Source organism: Lepidochelys kempii, chromosome 11, assembly GCF_965140285.1.
Source record: "Lepidochelys kempii isolate rLepKem1 chromosome 11, rLepKem1.hap1, whole genome shotgun sequence".
Classification (NCBI taxonomy): Eukaryota; Metazoa; Chordata; order Testudines; family Cheloniidae; genus Lepidochelys; species Lepidochelys kempii.
In genome coordinates, this window is record NC_136390.1 from 41,972,836 (window position 1) to 41,987,910 (window position 15,075).

Sequence of the window (15,075 nt, forward strand, 5' to 3'; positions counted from 1 at the left end):
CTTTTCTGGTGGTTCAGGTTCTGTAATTTCCTCATCGGAGTGTTGCTCTTTTAAGACTTTTGAAAGCATCCTCCACACCTCGTCCCGCTCAGATTTTGGAAGGCACTTCAGATTCTTAAACCTTGGGTCAAGTGCTGTAGCTATCTTTCGAAATCTCACACTGGTACCTTCTTTGCGTACTGTCAAATCTGCAGTGAAAGTGTTCTTAAAACGAACATGTGCTGGGTCATCATTCAAAACTGCTATAACATGAAATATATGGCAGAATGCAGGCAAAACAGAGCAGGGGACAAAATTCTCCCCCAAGGAGAACTGAGTCACAAATTTAATTAACACATTATTCTTTTAACAAGCATCATTAGCATGGAAGCATGTCCTCTTGAATGGTGGCCGAAACATGAAGGGGCATACAAATATTTAGCATATTTGGCAGGTAAATACTTTGCAGTGCCGGCTACAAAAGTGCCATGCAAATACCTGTTCTCACTTTTTGGTGACATTGTAAAGAAGAAGAGGGCTGCAGCATCCTCTGTAAATGTAAACAAACTTGTTTGTCTTAGCGATTGGCTGAACAAGAAGTAGGACTGAGCAGACTTGTAGGCTCTGAAGTTTTACATTGTTTTGTTTTTGAGTGCAATTATGTAGCAAAAAAGTCTACATTTGTAAGTTGCATTTTCACAACACAGATTGCATTGTATGAGGTAAATTAAAAATACTATTTCTTTTATCTTTCACAGTGCAAATATTTGTAATCAAGAATATACACTTTTATTTCACTTACAATACAATATATATCAAAATGTAGAAAAACACCCAAAATATTTAATACATTTTAGTTAGTATTCTATCGTTTAACAGGATGATTAATCACGATTTTTTTAATCACGATTAATTTTTTTGAGTTAATCGCGTGAGTTAATGGCGATTAATCGACAGCCCTACTTTTAACCCATGGAACTTAGCGTCAGTCTGCTCTGAAAAGAGTGAGGATCCCTTAAAGGGCAGGTCTTGCACAGGGTAAATGCTGCATCTCCTGTGGGAGCCCCAAGGATAGCAGCCAGGAACTCCTATACATGGCCACTGCCCAAAGCCAGGGACCTGGCAGGTGAGTCGGCCACATCCAGAGCAGCTTGCAGTGAGGCCTTAGCCACTGATTTTCCCTCATCCACTAGCAAGGAGAACTCCTGCCTAGCATCTTCTGGGAGCATCTCTAAATTTTAGCATGAAGTCCCATATGTTAAAGTCATACTTGCACAAAAGTGCATGCTAGTCTGCAGTCCTGAGCTGCAACTCCTGGTAGTATAAACTTTCCTACCAAACAGGTCTAACTTTGAGTCATTCGATTTTAGGGCTGCATCCCTGATGTCCTAGCCTTTCCCTCACTGGCAGCCAATGCTACCAGGAACCCTAGGTGGGGATGGAAGTAAAGGAACTCAACCTTGGGCATGTACACAATACTTGTGCTCGACCCTTTTGGAAGTGGGGAAAGGGATTTGCCACAGTCCCTTAACTAGGTTGACAATGGCCTCATTGAGGCAGTACAACACTGCAAGGCCCATCAGTAGCGAAAATACTGACCAGGCAGTGAAAGGATTCTTTTACTTACTCCACCTGTATGCCCAGACTTATGGAAACCCTAACAATTCTTGGTGGCCTTATAGTCACCTGGGGGAGTAAACAAGCCCCATCCTGAGACAGCCTCCTCAGGGGAGGAAGCCAGCTCTAGCTGTGGATGGTCTTCCTCCACTTCTTGATCTGCAGGGTCCTGTTGAGCTGGCTCTTGATGTCTGGTACCAGGCTGAATACCAGAGTCAGAAACAGGTCAATCCATAAGCACAGGTTTTCTCCTGTCCTCTGCCACTCCAACTTAAATAGTGTTTCAGTTGCTTTAGCATTAATACATGAAGTTTATTGTTTAAGACTTTTTCTTGTTGTATCTTTTCTCCTATTTCTTTTAAGTATATGAATTAACTCGCCCAAGTGAACAACAGTAACGCACAGCACTACTATGTATGAAGTGGGGTTTAAGTCCCATATTTCTGTCTTTTGCTTGAATGGCCAGAAAACCCCCTCCCCCTGAGCAGTGGACAGAGCAGAATTAAAAAGGCTCTTAAGAGCTGCATCCAATCATCCTTAACTGGAGAGAGGGTTGACATGGGGACCAAATATGGTGGCAGTAATAAATTAGAGCTCAGTCCAATGAGTTAAGTGGGAATATTCACATGCTTAAAGTTAGGCATGTGCTTAAGGATCTTGATAATTGGTGCCTTAAGGAATAAAATAGCCAAGTCCCATCCCCTGGAAAAACAATGAATACAAAAAATAAATTTAGCAAGAGACTACTCCACTATGAGGTTTTTTCCCTTGTATTTCAAAAACATACACACAAGTCAACAAAATGCTGAAGTTTAAAAATTATGTCATGCACATATGCAGTATATTTTCTTTATTAATTTTAACCAGGATTTTTACCATGAAGATCACAGGATAATTACGTAATAGTCTGAAATGGCTCAGGAACAAAATACAAACTAAAAAACTCCAACAATCCACTGTATGATTATTTAATTACTTGAGATACCAAAATGGCTCTAGAAAGACATTCCTGCTTATCAGGTACATACAATAATCAGTATAAAAACCATTCCATATAATGCAGTGAAGTCTACAAAAGCAGAGAGATCACACAAATACATCTGCTTTACTAGTTCCTTCATTCATTACATTCAACCTGCTTAGAAGAACTTAATTTTAAATGTGTTTTATTCAGTTGTAGTTAAACTGAAAGCAGACAGAAAAATTAAGGTACAGCTGAAACTTTGCCCTTCAATGTGTCTCCTTATCAGTATACTAGATCTTCAATATTTCATATTCGAGCAACACCTGAGTGAAACTGCAGGGAGAGGAGACAACTTAAAGTAATGTCTGGACCTTATCTGAACATTCCTTGCTTTATTAGTTTATTGCAGAATGTTACTGTGACACAGGAAATAGGTTTTTGAATTATATAGCACTTAAACAGGCTTTTTTATTTTATTCATCTGTAAACATGCAACGTTTCTAAATGTTTAATTAAAACAAGTTTAAACTCTGTATTAATGAAAATTTCACTAGCTGCAGTACTTACAAAATACTGTGGACTAAACCTTTAGGTAAAGTGTTTACAAAATTTTTACTAAATTTTATTTGTCACTTTCACAAAGCACTACATTACAAAAGCTTTTCATCCATTTGAAAGTAAGTCAAATTCAGTACTATAGAAACTGAAGGTACAGTTCAATATAATGATTCATAGTTTCTCTAATAGAAAGATTCAGCAGTTTTCAATCGAGACCTTTATTCCTTCTCTGAATAAATGATGCCTGAAATTTTTATTCTTGTTCTAATGGAATTTCAATGGCCTTCACTGCAAATCTACTGGAAATTTTTGCATATTAAGTGGAAAAAATTAAATGATGTTAACCACATTTTAATGTGATTAAGGCTGACAGGGTCATTATTTCTGCTAATCACTCAGTTTAAAAAGCTCAAACAAAACTTTGTAACAGACAAGGTTTTTTTTTTTTTTTTTTTTTTAATTTTCACTATATTGGCGGCTGTTGAGAATTTCAAACCACTACAGAATATAAACTACTATATTCCATGAAAAAACAAAAACAAAAAAACCCAAGCTATTAACCATTTTCTGCAACTTGCAGGTGAATTTTCTTATACTTAACCTGGTGATACAGGAACAAAAATGCAAAACCAAGTCTTATATTATGTATGCTCCTTTGCTCTCCCCCACCAAAGAAACAAGGACAAGAGAGTATCTTTGGAATTTTCAGTTTTGTCACTTTTATTTAAACATGTTGCCACTAAGTGGAAAAAACCTTCCTGCTTCAGATCTATATTAGGAAATCGAAATCAGGAACTAATTCTACGTGATCATGCTTCAAAATCATTTCTTCAGTGTGCAATTGTGCTATACTGATCATTGTAATATGAGATTATGGTTTTTACCAATTATGTCCACATAAGCTGTAGAAAAGGGCATAAGAAAGGTAGAAATGGGGGACTAGTACATGAGAGTGATAGGGTTTAAAGTGGAAAATAGTATGCAGCTGTATGGCATTCAGTATCTTGTAATTTTCTCTAGTGGTCAATCAATGGCAACACACAAAATCAAAGCTGCTGTCGGCAGATGTCACTGGTCTGGTTTGATTCCCACAGCCTTGCAGCCAATCCCCACTCTCTCATTGAATAAACTGTGACTCTTGATACAGCAGCCTGACAAGCTGCAAAGGCATATAGGAGCCTAGTAGAGGGGAGTGGATTTAATCAGCAGAATAGTTATGTCTTGTTAGCATCAATTTTCTGATCGAATCAATATTTTCTATAAAGCATTCCATTATTGTAATTAAATGCTTGCCACCTGCTTAAACAACAAATGCTATTCAACAATTACTTCTACAGATATTTACTCTTGCAATGTATATGCCTCAAAGCAAGAAAAACACAGCTCGTTGGGGCCACATAGCTTCCCGCTCTCTCATCCTCCCACCATAAGAACCAAATATACTAATTTATAGGAAGGTTTTAGGTTACGTGCTCATCTTGCTAGACAAGAAGATGCGGTAACACTTAAATTAGTTTAGAAAAGGATTAAAATCTACATTTCCATTTACAGTAATAGACAAACTTCCAGCTTATTGGGTACAAATGAAAAAGGTAAATAAATATCACTTCCTGTATTTTAGCTGCTCCTTCAACCTGACTGAAACTATAATCTTTTAAATAGTAAAGGAAACCATTAACTTTTTATCTAAGCTACAGGTGCAGGAACTTTATCCAAGGACTATTTCTTTTCCCTCAGGTGAATTATTCAATTGCATATAAATGATTTGTGTGTTTATTCCTGATCACAATAAAGAATGCTAAGACAAGCATAGTACCTGGTCATAATAAACAAGACCTTTCAAATATAATTTACTGTTAAATTTTTGGGAATTACTTTCAAGTATAAATAATGCTTAACAAGGCTGCTTTTAGTACAGTACTTCAGTCTGAACACCTTCTACAACAAGAAAATGTGCACAAACTAAATTAAACCATCTAGAATCAAGAAATTAATCATTTCAATATTAATGTCACATTATAGTCCTTGATGTTCTTAACAGACACTGTTAGCATTGTTGGCCTTTCTTGTTCTAGTGTGATGCCATGCACTAGTGCAACAGCTAATAACCTAACAGAATTCTTGTGCTCTTCTAAAAAGGGTCCCTGCTGAATGTCCTAATGCATCTTATTGTAAATCTTCAGCAAATAAAACTTCATGTATGAGCTCATGATGTGCTTTGCTGCTGGAAAGTCACAGACTCTGTGGGAAGCTTTTTATCTTCCCAGCAGTCAGTTCTCTGAGAACATCAGTGCAGCTACTGTCGTTACCTGTAGATTACTTGTATTTTCTCACATCTGTGTCCAGCAATCTAAACCATGATGATAAAGGGTCATTAGGTTTTGAGTGAGGAAGGGGATGGACTAGACAATTTGCTCTGATAAGCCCCTTGTTGTGAGCTCCAGTTTAGAATGTGAAATGCTCGGTATGTGCACGCTCAACTGGAACAAAAAGATTGTTTACCCAGAACACCAATCAAAAATCATGCTGATAATATATTTTAAATTACTCTATAATACATCATATCTTAGTTTTGCAATTAATAATATTAAGGTAAAATAATTCTACCACAGTAAAAAGGACATCAACAGTCTATTAGACACAAGAGAATTCAGGTACAATTACTAAGATAACTGCTGTTGGGAGCACAGCAAAGCAATTTCCCACAGTGGGACTTACAGTTCAATTTACCAGTTGGGCAAATATTTTGTGCTCTGCAGTGGTCTACAGAGTTAACAGTTATAGGTAACATTTGAGCGGTGTTATACTTGGAGAAAAGTTTCTTCAAATAGGTGTTTTAGATTTATCTATTTCCAAGCCTGCACATTTTCGAAGTAAACACATTGCTAAGAATTATGTCTCAGCTTTTCATTAACATTAAATGCAAATTGTATGAAAAAGCCAATAGGTCTCTTTTCATTGGAAGTTCTTCTGTACAGTTTTTTGGGTGACATTACCAAAACAGGTCTGCCATAAAACAAGGCTAGTCTTCAATTACGTCAGATGATGCAGCATGCTACTTTTCTCATAGGGTATTCTTAACTAGATCGTAAAATAATTCAAACTAATTACTTCATTTAAGACTTCTTCGTAACAATGGCAGGGCCACAGACCTACAAATGGATGAAAGCTGGTGACCCTAATCCTTGCTATAGCAAAGTCAGGTTATGTCATGGATACAATAAACACTGACAGTGAAACACGGACAAGCTCAAGGATAGGGCTACAATAATTTTTATAAATATTTATAGTACAGCAGTACCTACAGGCCCCAATTAGGATCAAGTCATTACATTTGTACATGCTTATATATCACGTAAGACATGGTCTGTGGGAACCCTTTTTCCATTGGTTGGGTCAGTGGGCTAAGCACATCAAAAGACATTCAGAGAATCATGGCTACAAAGAATACAACTAAATATACTGCCCCCTCAAGATTAAAAATAAAAATAAAGTCTTGAGTGATCAAACATTAAGTCATCAATCTAGGTAGTTCAAACACATGTTTTTTCCATTGCAATTTTAGAAATAATAAATCTTGCTTTTAGGTTTTCATGGGTTCTTGATGGAGAGAAATAAAACAATTTGATTTTTTTTTACATGTAGGTCCATTTACAAACTAGGTTGATACAAACGCTGCAGACTTGTAAGCAGTTTTCCCATAAAATATTAGTTAAAGAAACGTATTTGAAAGAGCTTCTAATATTATCCACATTTCTTCTGCGTACATGCATCTACTGGTTTCCTCTACTGCAACTGCACCAGACATGTTCATGTTACCACTAGGTATCCCTTCGTTAAAAGCCATGTACAAATAAAATACAACATTTAGGTAACTAACATTAACAGTCTGAATTATCTGAGAAAATGAATCCATAATAATTATTCATTCACCAAGCAACTGTAAACCTAAATCATTTCAAAAGACCTGAATATGTCAAGAACTTTGACAATTATGACTGGAGCCAGGAAACTGTAGCACTGCAGAATTTCTTATGAATTTCTCCAGTTACTTTTTATAAATGCTGTCTTAGATGACAGCTTAATGTGTACCACATGCAATATTTATTCTTCTTCAGTGTCAGATTGTCTAGCCATCCAAGGGAATACAAAGAATGTCACTTATTAGGATAAAAGCACAAGGAAGGTAATCAAGGACATATGTAACATCAGCCAATCATGCCCTATTTCAACGTCCTATTCCATTCATAACAGTTCAACAATTATTTGCTTACTGATAACTTGCTTTCAGGCTGTTTGTGTTCCCCATAATGGTGGTTTGCATTTATTTTGCTCTTTTGAATTGGACACTTGCTGTGCCATGCATGTTTGTCAAAACTTTATATCTTCTGTCAGAAACAGCTTAGCATATCAAATCATTTCTATTTGTCGGAAACCACTAATAGAACAATCCAGTTACCCTCTATGTGAAAAGGGCATTAAAATAACTAGAAATCAGAAACATAAAAGCTACCATATAACGATATTAAATCCACTGCTGCAAAACAAGAAACTAAAACCATGCCTCTGGTTCAACATTTTCAGCACTTACAGACTATTGTGATGGCAGCCCTAAAAATACGTGATAAAGTAGACAGACTTTTGATTGGGGTAAAATAATGAAAAATGATTCAGAAAGATATTGTAATACATATTATTTTTACCTTGTTTAGCTTGAATAAATACATTCGCTTTCAGTGTCTTATATGGTTTTCTACAGTACTTTTAAATAAATAAATAAATAAATAAATATACAAACAAACAGAGCAGAAATGTGAAATGTCTGCAGAAACTTGATCAATTGATTCCAGTGTGTTTGATGAGTGAGAGTTGTGGAAAATCAGCAATTCAAAAAGACAAATAGAGACAGGCTGATAGAGGGAGACAAAGAAACATTCACCACCCAGAAAAGATATTTTAAGAAACACTAATGGAAGCTGAACAACAGTCCATTAACCTTTGAGTGTCCTGGGATGTTAATATTTTACTAAATAAAAATGCGTATGATCCTATGGACATACGCAAAGAGCCACGGATATTTAACACAAGCTAAAGGAATACAGTCATGTGGTTTAGTCACAAAATGTAGGTTTTTTAAAAAAAACCAACCCAACAGCTAGAAATATAGGTTTTAAAATGAAAACAGTTTGTTTGGGTTTAAATGTACCCTTTTTAACCCCAAAATTGCTACACTTTGTCAGTGGATGAGAACCAGTACGGGAAATTGACTACAAACAAAAGAAGTGCAACTGATTAATCCCTTTTCATTGTCCAAGATGAGTGACAGGCAAAAAATAAACAATGAATAAACGTGTATACTTGGAAAAAGACACATCTAAATACCTGTTTGGGTTGAAGAAAATATTGTTAAAGCACAAAAAAAATCTCAAACATTAGTGTGTTACTGCTGAAAAGTAAACTAGATGTTTAAACTGCCATTTTTAATAATCTAAGATGTTAATATAGGTAAGAAGATACACACAATTCTTAATCTGACACCAGATGTTTAGAAGTGTACAGTTTACCTTCTCCAATTTAGACAGCAGAAAATATCTCCTCTTCTCATTTAAATAAAATTTGTATCAATATAAAATTTACACCAGTGGCTCCAAAGTTATAAGTATTTGGGAATTGATGTTTACATGGAAATAGTTTGAAATTATTTACATTGTGCATTATAAACAAAATCAGACGAGAGTATTATGTTCTTTCATAAACAAAGGTAAATTATCCTAGTTGGAAAAAAGAGAGTTAAAAGAAAGCATTGATATCTTCTCTGTACAAGAAAAAACTTAACTGTAAATATCTGTAAAATAAAAAGCAGAATTTAATAGGATCGTATCAAATGCACAAGCTTTAAAAACTACTGGCAATGAAAGATGTACTTGTCAACAGGAAAACTAAGAATTTACTTCAGTGCAAAGATAAACCTGAAAATTTTGTGCCAAGGCCACAGCAGTTTACATTCCCATTCGGAAAGAGGAACTTCCCTGCCCGATAAAACATTCGGGACTGACTAATGTTTCCTTTTGGCTCTGATGGGTAGCAAACAGAACAATAATCCTGAAGCTTTTCTCCGTAAGAGTGGAGATGCTGTAATAGGAAACTCTCCAGCTGAGTAGTCCCCAGACCACCATAAAATTTTCAAATATCAACTGTAATGAGTAAAAGTACTGTACATAAAAACTATTTAACTTTAAATAACAGAACTCAATGGGATTAACAGAACAGTTGAATATTTGGTAGCAAGAAATGCATCAACCTGTGCTCAAAATGGTCTTCTCTAATTAGCAGAAATTTACAGGTACAGAAATTCAGTTTTCTGCAAAACAGGAATGCCAATGTGGACTCAGTGGTTATAAAGGAAAAGTTACACATTAATCTGAACAAGGTTTAGGCCACTGACATCACAGCAACGGTGTTAGCAGTGCTAGCACAAGACTCAGTGGAAGCTATGCACATAGGGCTCGTCACCTCACAACGGTTAACAACACCAGAGCTTTTTCAGATGAGAGAAACTACCAAACCAGGATTGGCCTTTCTAATTAATTACAGTAGAACCTCAGAGTTCGGAACACCAAAGTTACAAACTGACCAATCAACCACACACCTCATTCAGAACAGGAAGCACGCAATCAGGCAGCAGCAGACACACATACAGAAGCAAGTATAGTACAGTGCTGTGTTAAACATAAACTACTAAAAAATAAAGTGAAAGTTATAAAAAAAGGTTTGACAAGTTAAGGAAACTGTTTCTGTGCTTGTTTCATTTAAATTAAGATGGCTAAAAGCAGCATTTTTCTTCTGCATAGTAAAGTTTCAAAGCTGTATTAAGTCAGTGTTCAATTGTAAACTTTTGAAAGAACAACCATAATGTTTTGTTCAGAGTTACAGACGTTTCAGAGTTACAATCAACCTCCATTCTGGAGGTGTTAGTAACTCTGAGGTTCTACAGTAGCAAAGAGTTGTACTGATTACTAATGTGTCTACCCTGGGTCATGAAAATCTCCCCGAATGACTTGGTGTCTCAAAGTGCAGCAACTACATACTGATAACCTGAGTGTAGGTGCAGTCCTGAATGCTCTAAGGAGATTAAGAAAACTGGACTCCCACAGGGTGATCCCGATTAAAACACAGGCCCTCTTTTTGCCTTTTGGATCCATTTTCTCCTTCATTTACACACACAATAAATTTCATACACCAAAAATTGAACAACAGTTAAAGTTGCTGCACATATAACATACATGACAAAACCAAAAAACCCAATGAAATGAACAATATGTAAGATCTACTCTTCCAAAGGCATGCAACTTGTCACCACCACAAATACTATACTACCAAAAGTAAGACAGCATAACCCTAACTCTGCCCCCACAAAGATCCTAGCTAACTACACCCTCCCAAAACCATTAATTATGGATGTTTGGTATCATAACGAGGAAATGAAGCTCTAGAGCAGCATGAATAAATGTAAAAAATATTCAATGGATGAATGAATTCACTTAATCTGTAATCATGTTCACTTTCCATGACATTTCAATGATGCGGTTTACCGACAAGTTTGTGGAAAGCAAATTTTAACAAAGCATTTTTGCTATAAATGGCTAACTAAGGGCAGCCTGGCTGTAGACCAGTGGGCAACAGTAGAAGGTAGTGGCCATGTTTTCTAAGGACAGCCTGCACTTCCACCTACAGGCTGCCAAGAAGTGGTTTATTTGAGGTGGTAGCTATTTTGAAAAAGGGAAATTCCTCTGAAGAATATTCTTTTCACCAGCCTCTGCTGACAAAAGTTTTGTTATGAAGTAACCAGGTAAATAACGTTTTAGAAAAACAAGTTTAAAATTTGAAAAGTGACCTATACCTAAGAGTGAGTATTAAGTTCAGTGGGGCACTATGGAGTTTTTGTTTTCAAACAGTCCAAACCTTTTTTTAAAGTTTTTTTTAAAATGCTTATCAGACTGACACACAAGGGACTAATTTATTAATGAGTACATTTTAATTGATCTTAATTCAGATTTAACAGGTTAATTTGAATATCATCAGAACATTCAAACTTTATTCACAGATTATGTGGCATAAATTTGGGAAGTTTCACTTCATTCTTTATGAAAGAGACTGAATACTTGAGTTAAGACAATTCAACACAACCTAAATTAGGGAGTTGTGACCAGCACCTCAATAATTACAGTGGCACAGGTACCATTGTCTATAGTTCAGGCTGCCCACCACGTTCCACTTTATAACCTGTTTTCAGTTGTTTTTAACCTGTGCTGACAACAAACAAATTGGGGTGTAATTTTCAATACTGGTTGTCCTCCCCAAGTGAATTTTTTCAGCAACTGAGGCTCCTCTCTCCTGTGGCACCAGGCACCTGGATTGAGAGAAGGGTGGCTGTCTCTCCTGTGTGCTCAGTCTTCCCTTTATGACATTTAAGCAGTATGGAGGAGGGGGGAAGCAACCTGACTCAAATTCAGAGGGTGAAAATAGGGGCAGGGAGAAAGAGGGGAAGAGTTGCAGGGCTGGGGTATGAGGGATAAGGAGCCTGTGGGGGGAAGCATGTCATGGTCAGGAACAAAGGGGGTAGAAGACAGGGAAGGGGGGGTGCGAGACGAGCAAGAGCTGGCAGGAGGTGAGGTGGATAAGAGCAGAAGGGGACAGGGAGAGGCTGGGGGGACAAAATGGTCTGTAATACCTAGATCACACTCTCCTAAAGAACCTGGAATTGACCCCATTATTTCTGAATGTCTACATTCCTTTGCTGTCTTACAAAAAGCTGTGAAACCCACTGGCAAAGTATTAGCATCACCTTGGTCTAATGATGTTTCCACATAGAAAACAACATACCTTGCCATTCCCAAAGCCTTTATACAACATAGCTCATGCACTACAACCTTAACTCTGACCCCTTAACCCTTTCTTTACTTAACTAGCCTAAGCCTAATGGTTGTGGAAGTTTGATGCAGTAGTGCATGGGGGGGTGATGATGGTAATGGATGGATGGCATTCCACATTGGCGGAGGGGGGACATAGTTAAGGTTGTGGTATGTTGTCCGTAGTGTATGATAACAACAGGATGTGTGTGAATGAAAGAGTAGAGGATATTATTTACGTGTCTTAACTTTAACTAACCTTGCTTTTGTGAGTCATTTACAATTATGTTTGCAACAATCCTAATTACTTCACAACTATGTTTTTTGTATATTAATTTCCCAGGTATTTTTTAATGATTTAATGTTGGCACTTCGGGATGCGTGGACAGCCCAGTGGGGTGAATGGAAGTGCAGCTGCTAACACAGATACTATGAGCTGCAGCACTTACGTGGCTTATGTGCCAGTAGCTGCAAATAAAAGACTTTTTTGCACATGAACAGCACAGAGTTTATGAGAATGGACATCAGTGTTTCCATTCACAACACAGAATATCTCACCAAGAGTAAACTTTTGCCTGTGACGAACTGCCAAAAACAACATGAAATACAATTAAAACCATACCGTTGCACCAGATATACTAAGGATATACCTTTCTATCAAATTTTGTGTAGATAAACAATATTTAAGAGAATTATTGTATTGCCAAGGAAAAATATGAACCAGAGCCAGAAATTTCAAACTTTTCCAACTAAAGAGAAACCATACAAAAATTATATAGAAAATTCAAGGGATCTTACAAAATAACCTGGTGTGACATTTCAACCCAACAAGCCACCTATTTTTTTCAGATGGGGGACAGGGCGAGGAAGGAATTTATGCCACATTTTAAGCCTGTTCTAAAAACGTAACTAATTATGGAATTGCTACCAGATACATGCAGAATAAATTTTAATATTACTTAATTTTGTGCAATAATTTCATTCTTGCAGTGTCGACTGCAGCAAGCAGTGTTTAGCATTTTGAGACATCCCCTGAGCTACTCAGCCTTCAAAAGTGGGAATCTTATTTTTAAAGAAGGGAAAATTACTGATCCATAATTTTGCTCCTTTAAAGAGACTGTCACAGAGGATTCTTGTTCACAAGGAGACTTAGTACATGACAAGCCGGGGTATAAATCTACAGTGCATTACACTGCTATGCACTAATTGGCCATGTGGATCCTGCTACCATGCACTAAAAGGTCCACAGTGGACTTTAACCTATTGCTGCTTTAGAAGAATGGGTGAAGTCTGAAAACCCCTGAAATGGTGTGTGAGAGTGAGAGAGAGAGAAGCTGCGATGTCATGAAATTTAATGGAACTCACCACTAAGCCTGTGATTTTCAAATTGAGCACGTAATCCAGAATGCGCATTATACAAGACTTAAGAGGCAGTATAGATCAGTGATTGCACTAAGGCCAGAAGTGTTTACCCTTCTGCAAGTAAGTTTTCCTTGCTGTGGGTTTCCTACTATGAAGCAGTACTGTTTATACCTCTAGAAAACAGTCTTGTTCTATACCAGAGAGCCATTTAGTAGCCACAACTTGAGGTGAAGTACTGAGAGGTTTGCGTGGGTGATGGATCCTGACTTCCAAGTGAAGACATTCACTATCAGGGGAAGGTGGAGAAGTGAGACACACATGAATCTGTTCTGGGAATCTGTTCACACCTGTCTTGGCCATGATGGTGCTATGAGGATGGCTACTAATCTTTCTTGTTTCAATCTGGTCAGGACCTTAGGCAGTGAGTAAGTCAAGGAATAAATGTTATATCAATACAAGAGGCCAATATCTAGAGTATCTCCTGTCAAGCTGTGGTCATGGCTCCAGCAGAATCATCTGCACTTCACATTGAATGGTGTTGCGAAGAGATTTATCTATGGATGACCCCAGGTAAGACATCTCCTGCATCTCGTTGTTCAGCTCCAACTTGTGGTCAATGCTGAAATGCCTGCTGTGGGAGTCGGCCACTATGTTCTGTATTCCTGGTAGATACACTGCTGAGATCTGTATGCCATGTAAGATGCACTGGTTCTACAGTTTTACAGATTTGGTGCATAAAAACTGGGACTTTGCTCCTCCTTGAGGACAGATATAATAAAAGTGCTGGCAAGCATCTAACACACCGCTCTGAGTTCTAATATATTGATATGGAAGATCACCTCCTACGAGGTCCACTTCCCTTGAGCTGTGAGGTTTTGGAAGCATGTACCTCAGCCTATCAGGGCGGACTCTATAGTGATGATCCTTGTGGGAGGAGGCTGCAAGAACAGAACTCCCATGCGCACCTTTTGTCAATCTTCCACCAATTTAGAGAATCGAGGACAGTCCAAGATACAGATACCCACTTGGATAAACTGTGCTTGATGGGGATGTAGACAATTCTCAGCCAGACTTGAAAATGCCAATACTGCAGTCTTGCTAAGGCTGCCACAAACGTATACAGTTGTCAGATGGCCCCGAAGTTGCAGGCAAGCTTTTGCTGTGGTTTGTGGACTCTGATGTATTTTTGAGTCAAGGGAGGACATAGTGACAAATCTGTCCTGGAGCACGTATGCTCTGGTGGTGGTGGAGTCCGAGTGGATCTGATGGAAGTCTATTTGTTAAGTGGGTGAGAGAAGACTTTTCTGAGAGAGAGACTGAGGCCCAATGAGTGGAACAAGGATAGAGCCAGGCTGGCTGTTGTCTGTGCCTCGAGAAATGAGCGACCTTTCAGGAGCCAATCATCCAGCGAGGAATAAACCATTATTCCCACCTGGCAAAGATGGGCTGCAGCAGCTGAGAGAACTTTGGTGAAGACTCCTGGGGCTCTGGAGAGGCTGTAAGGTAGGATGCGATACTGGTAGCGTTCTCTGCCCATCACAAAATGTAGGAAATGCCTGTGTGAAGCATGCATGGAGCTATGGAAATGAGCGTCACAGATGTCAAGGAAGTCAAACCAATCTCTCAGGCGCAGAGAGGGAATTATAGCTGCGAGGTGACTAGACAAATATGTTCAAAGTCCTGAGG

At 37.8% G+C, this 15,075-nt stretch overlaps 1 protein-coding gene across 5 annotated transcripts in view; it reads right to left on the reverse strand.

Moving 5' to 3' along the window:
* Positions 1–15,075, reverse strand: part of OLA1 (Obg like ATPase 1) — a 201,595-nt gene that overhangs the window by 29,296 nt on the left and 157,224 nt on the right. The window lies entirely within an intron of this gene.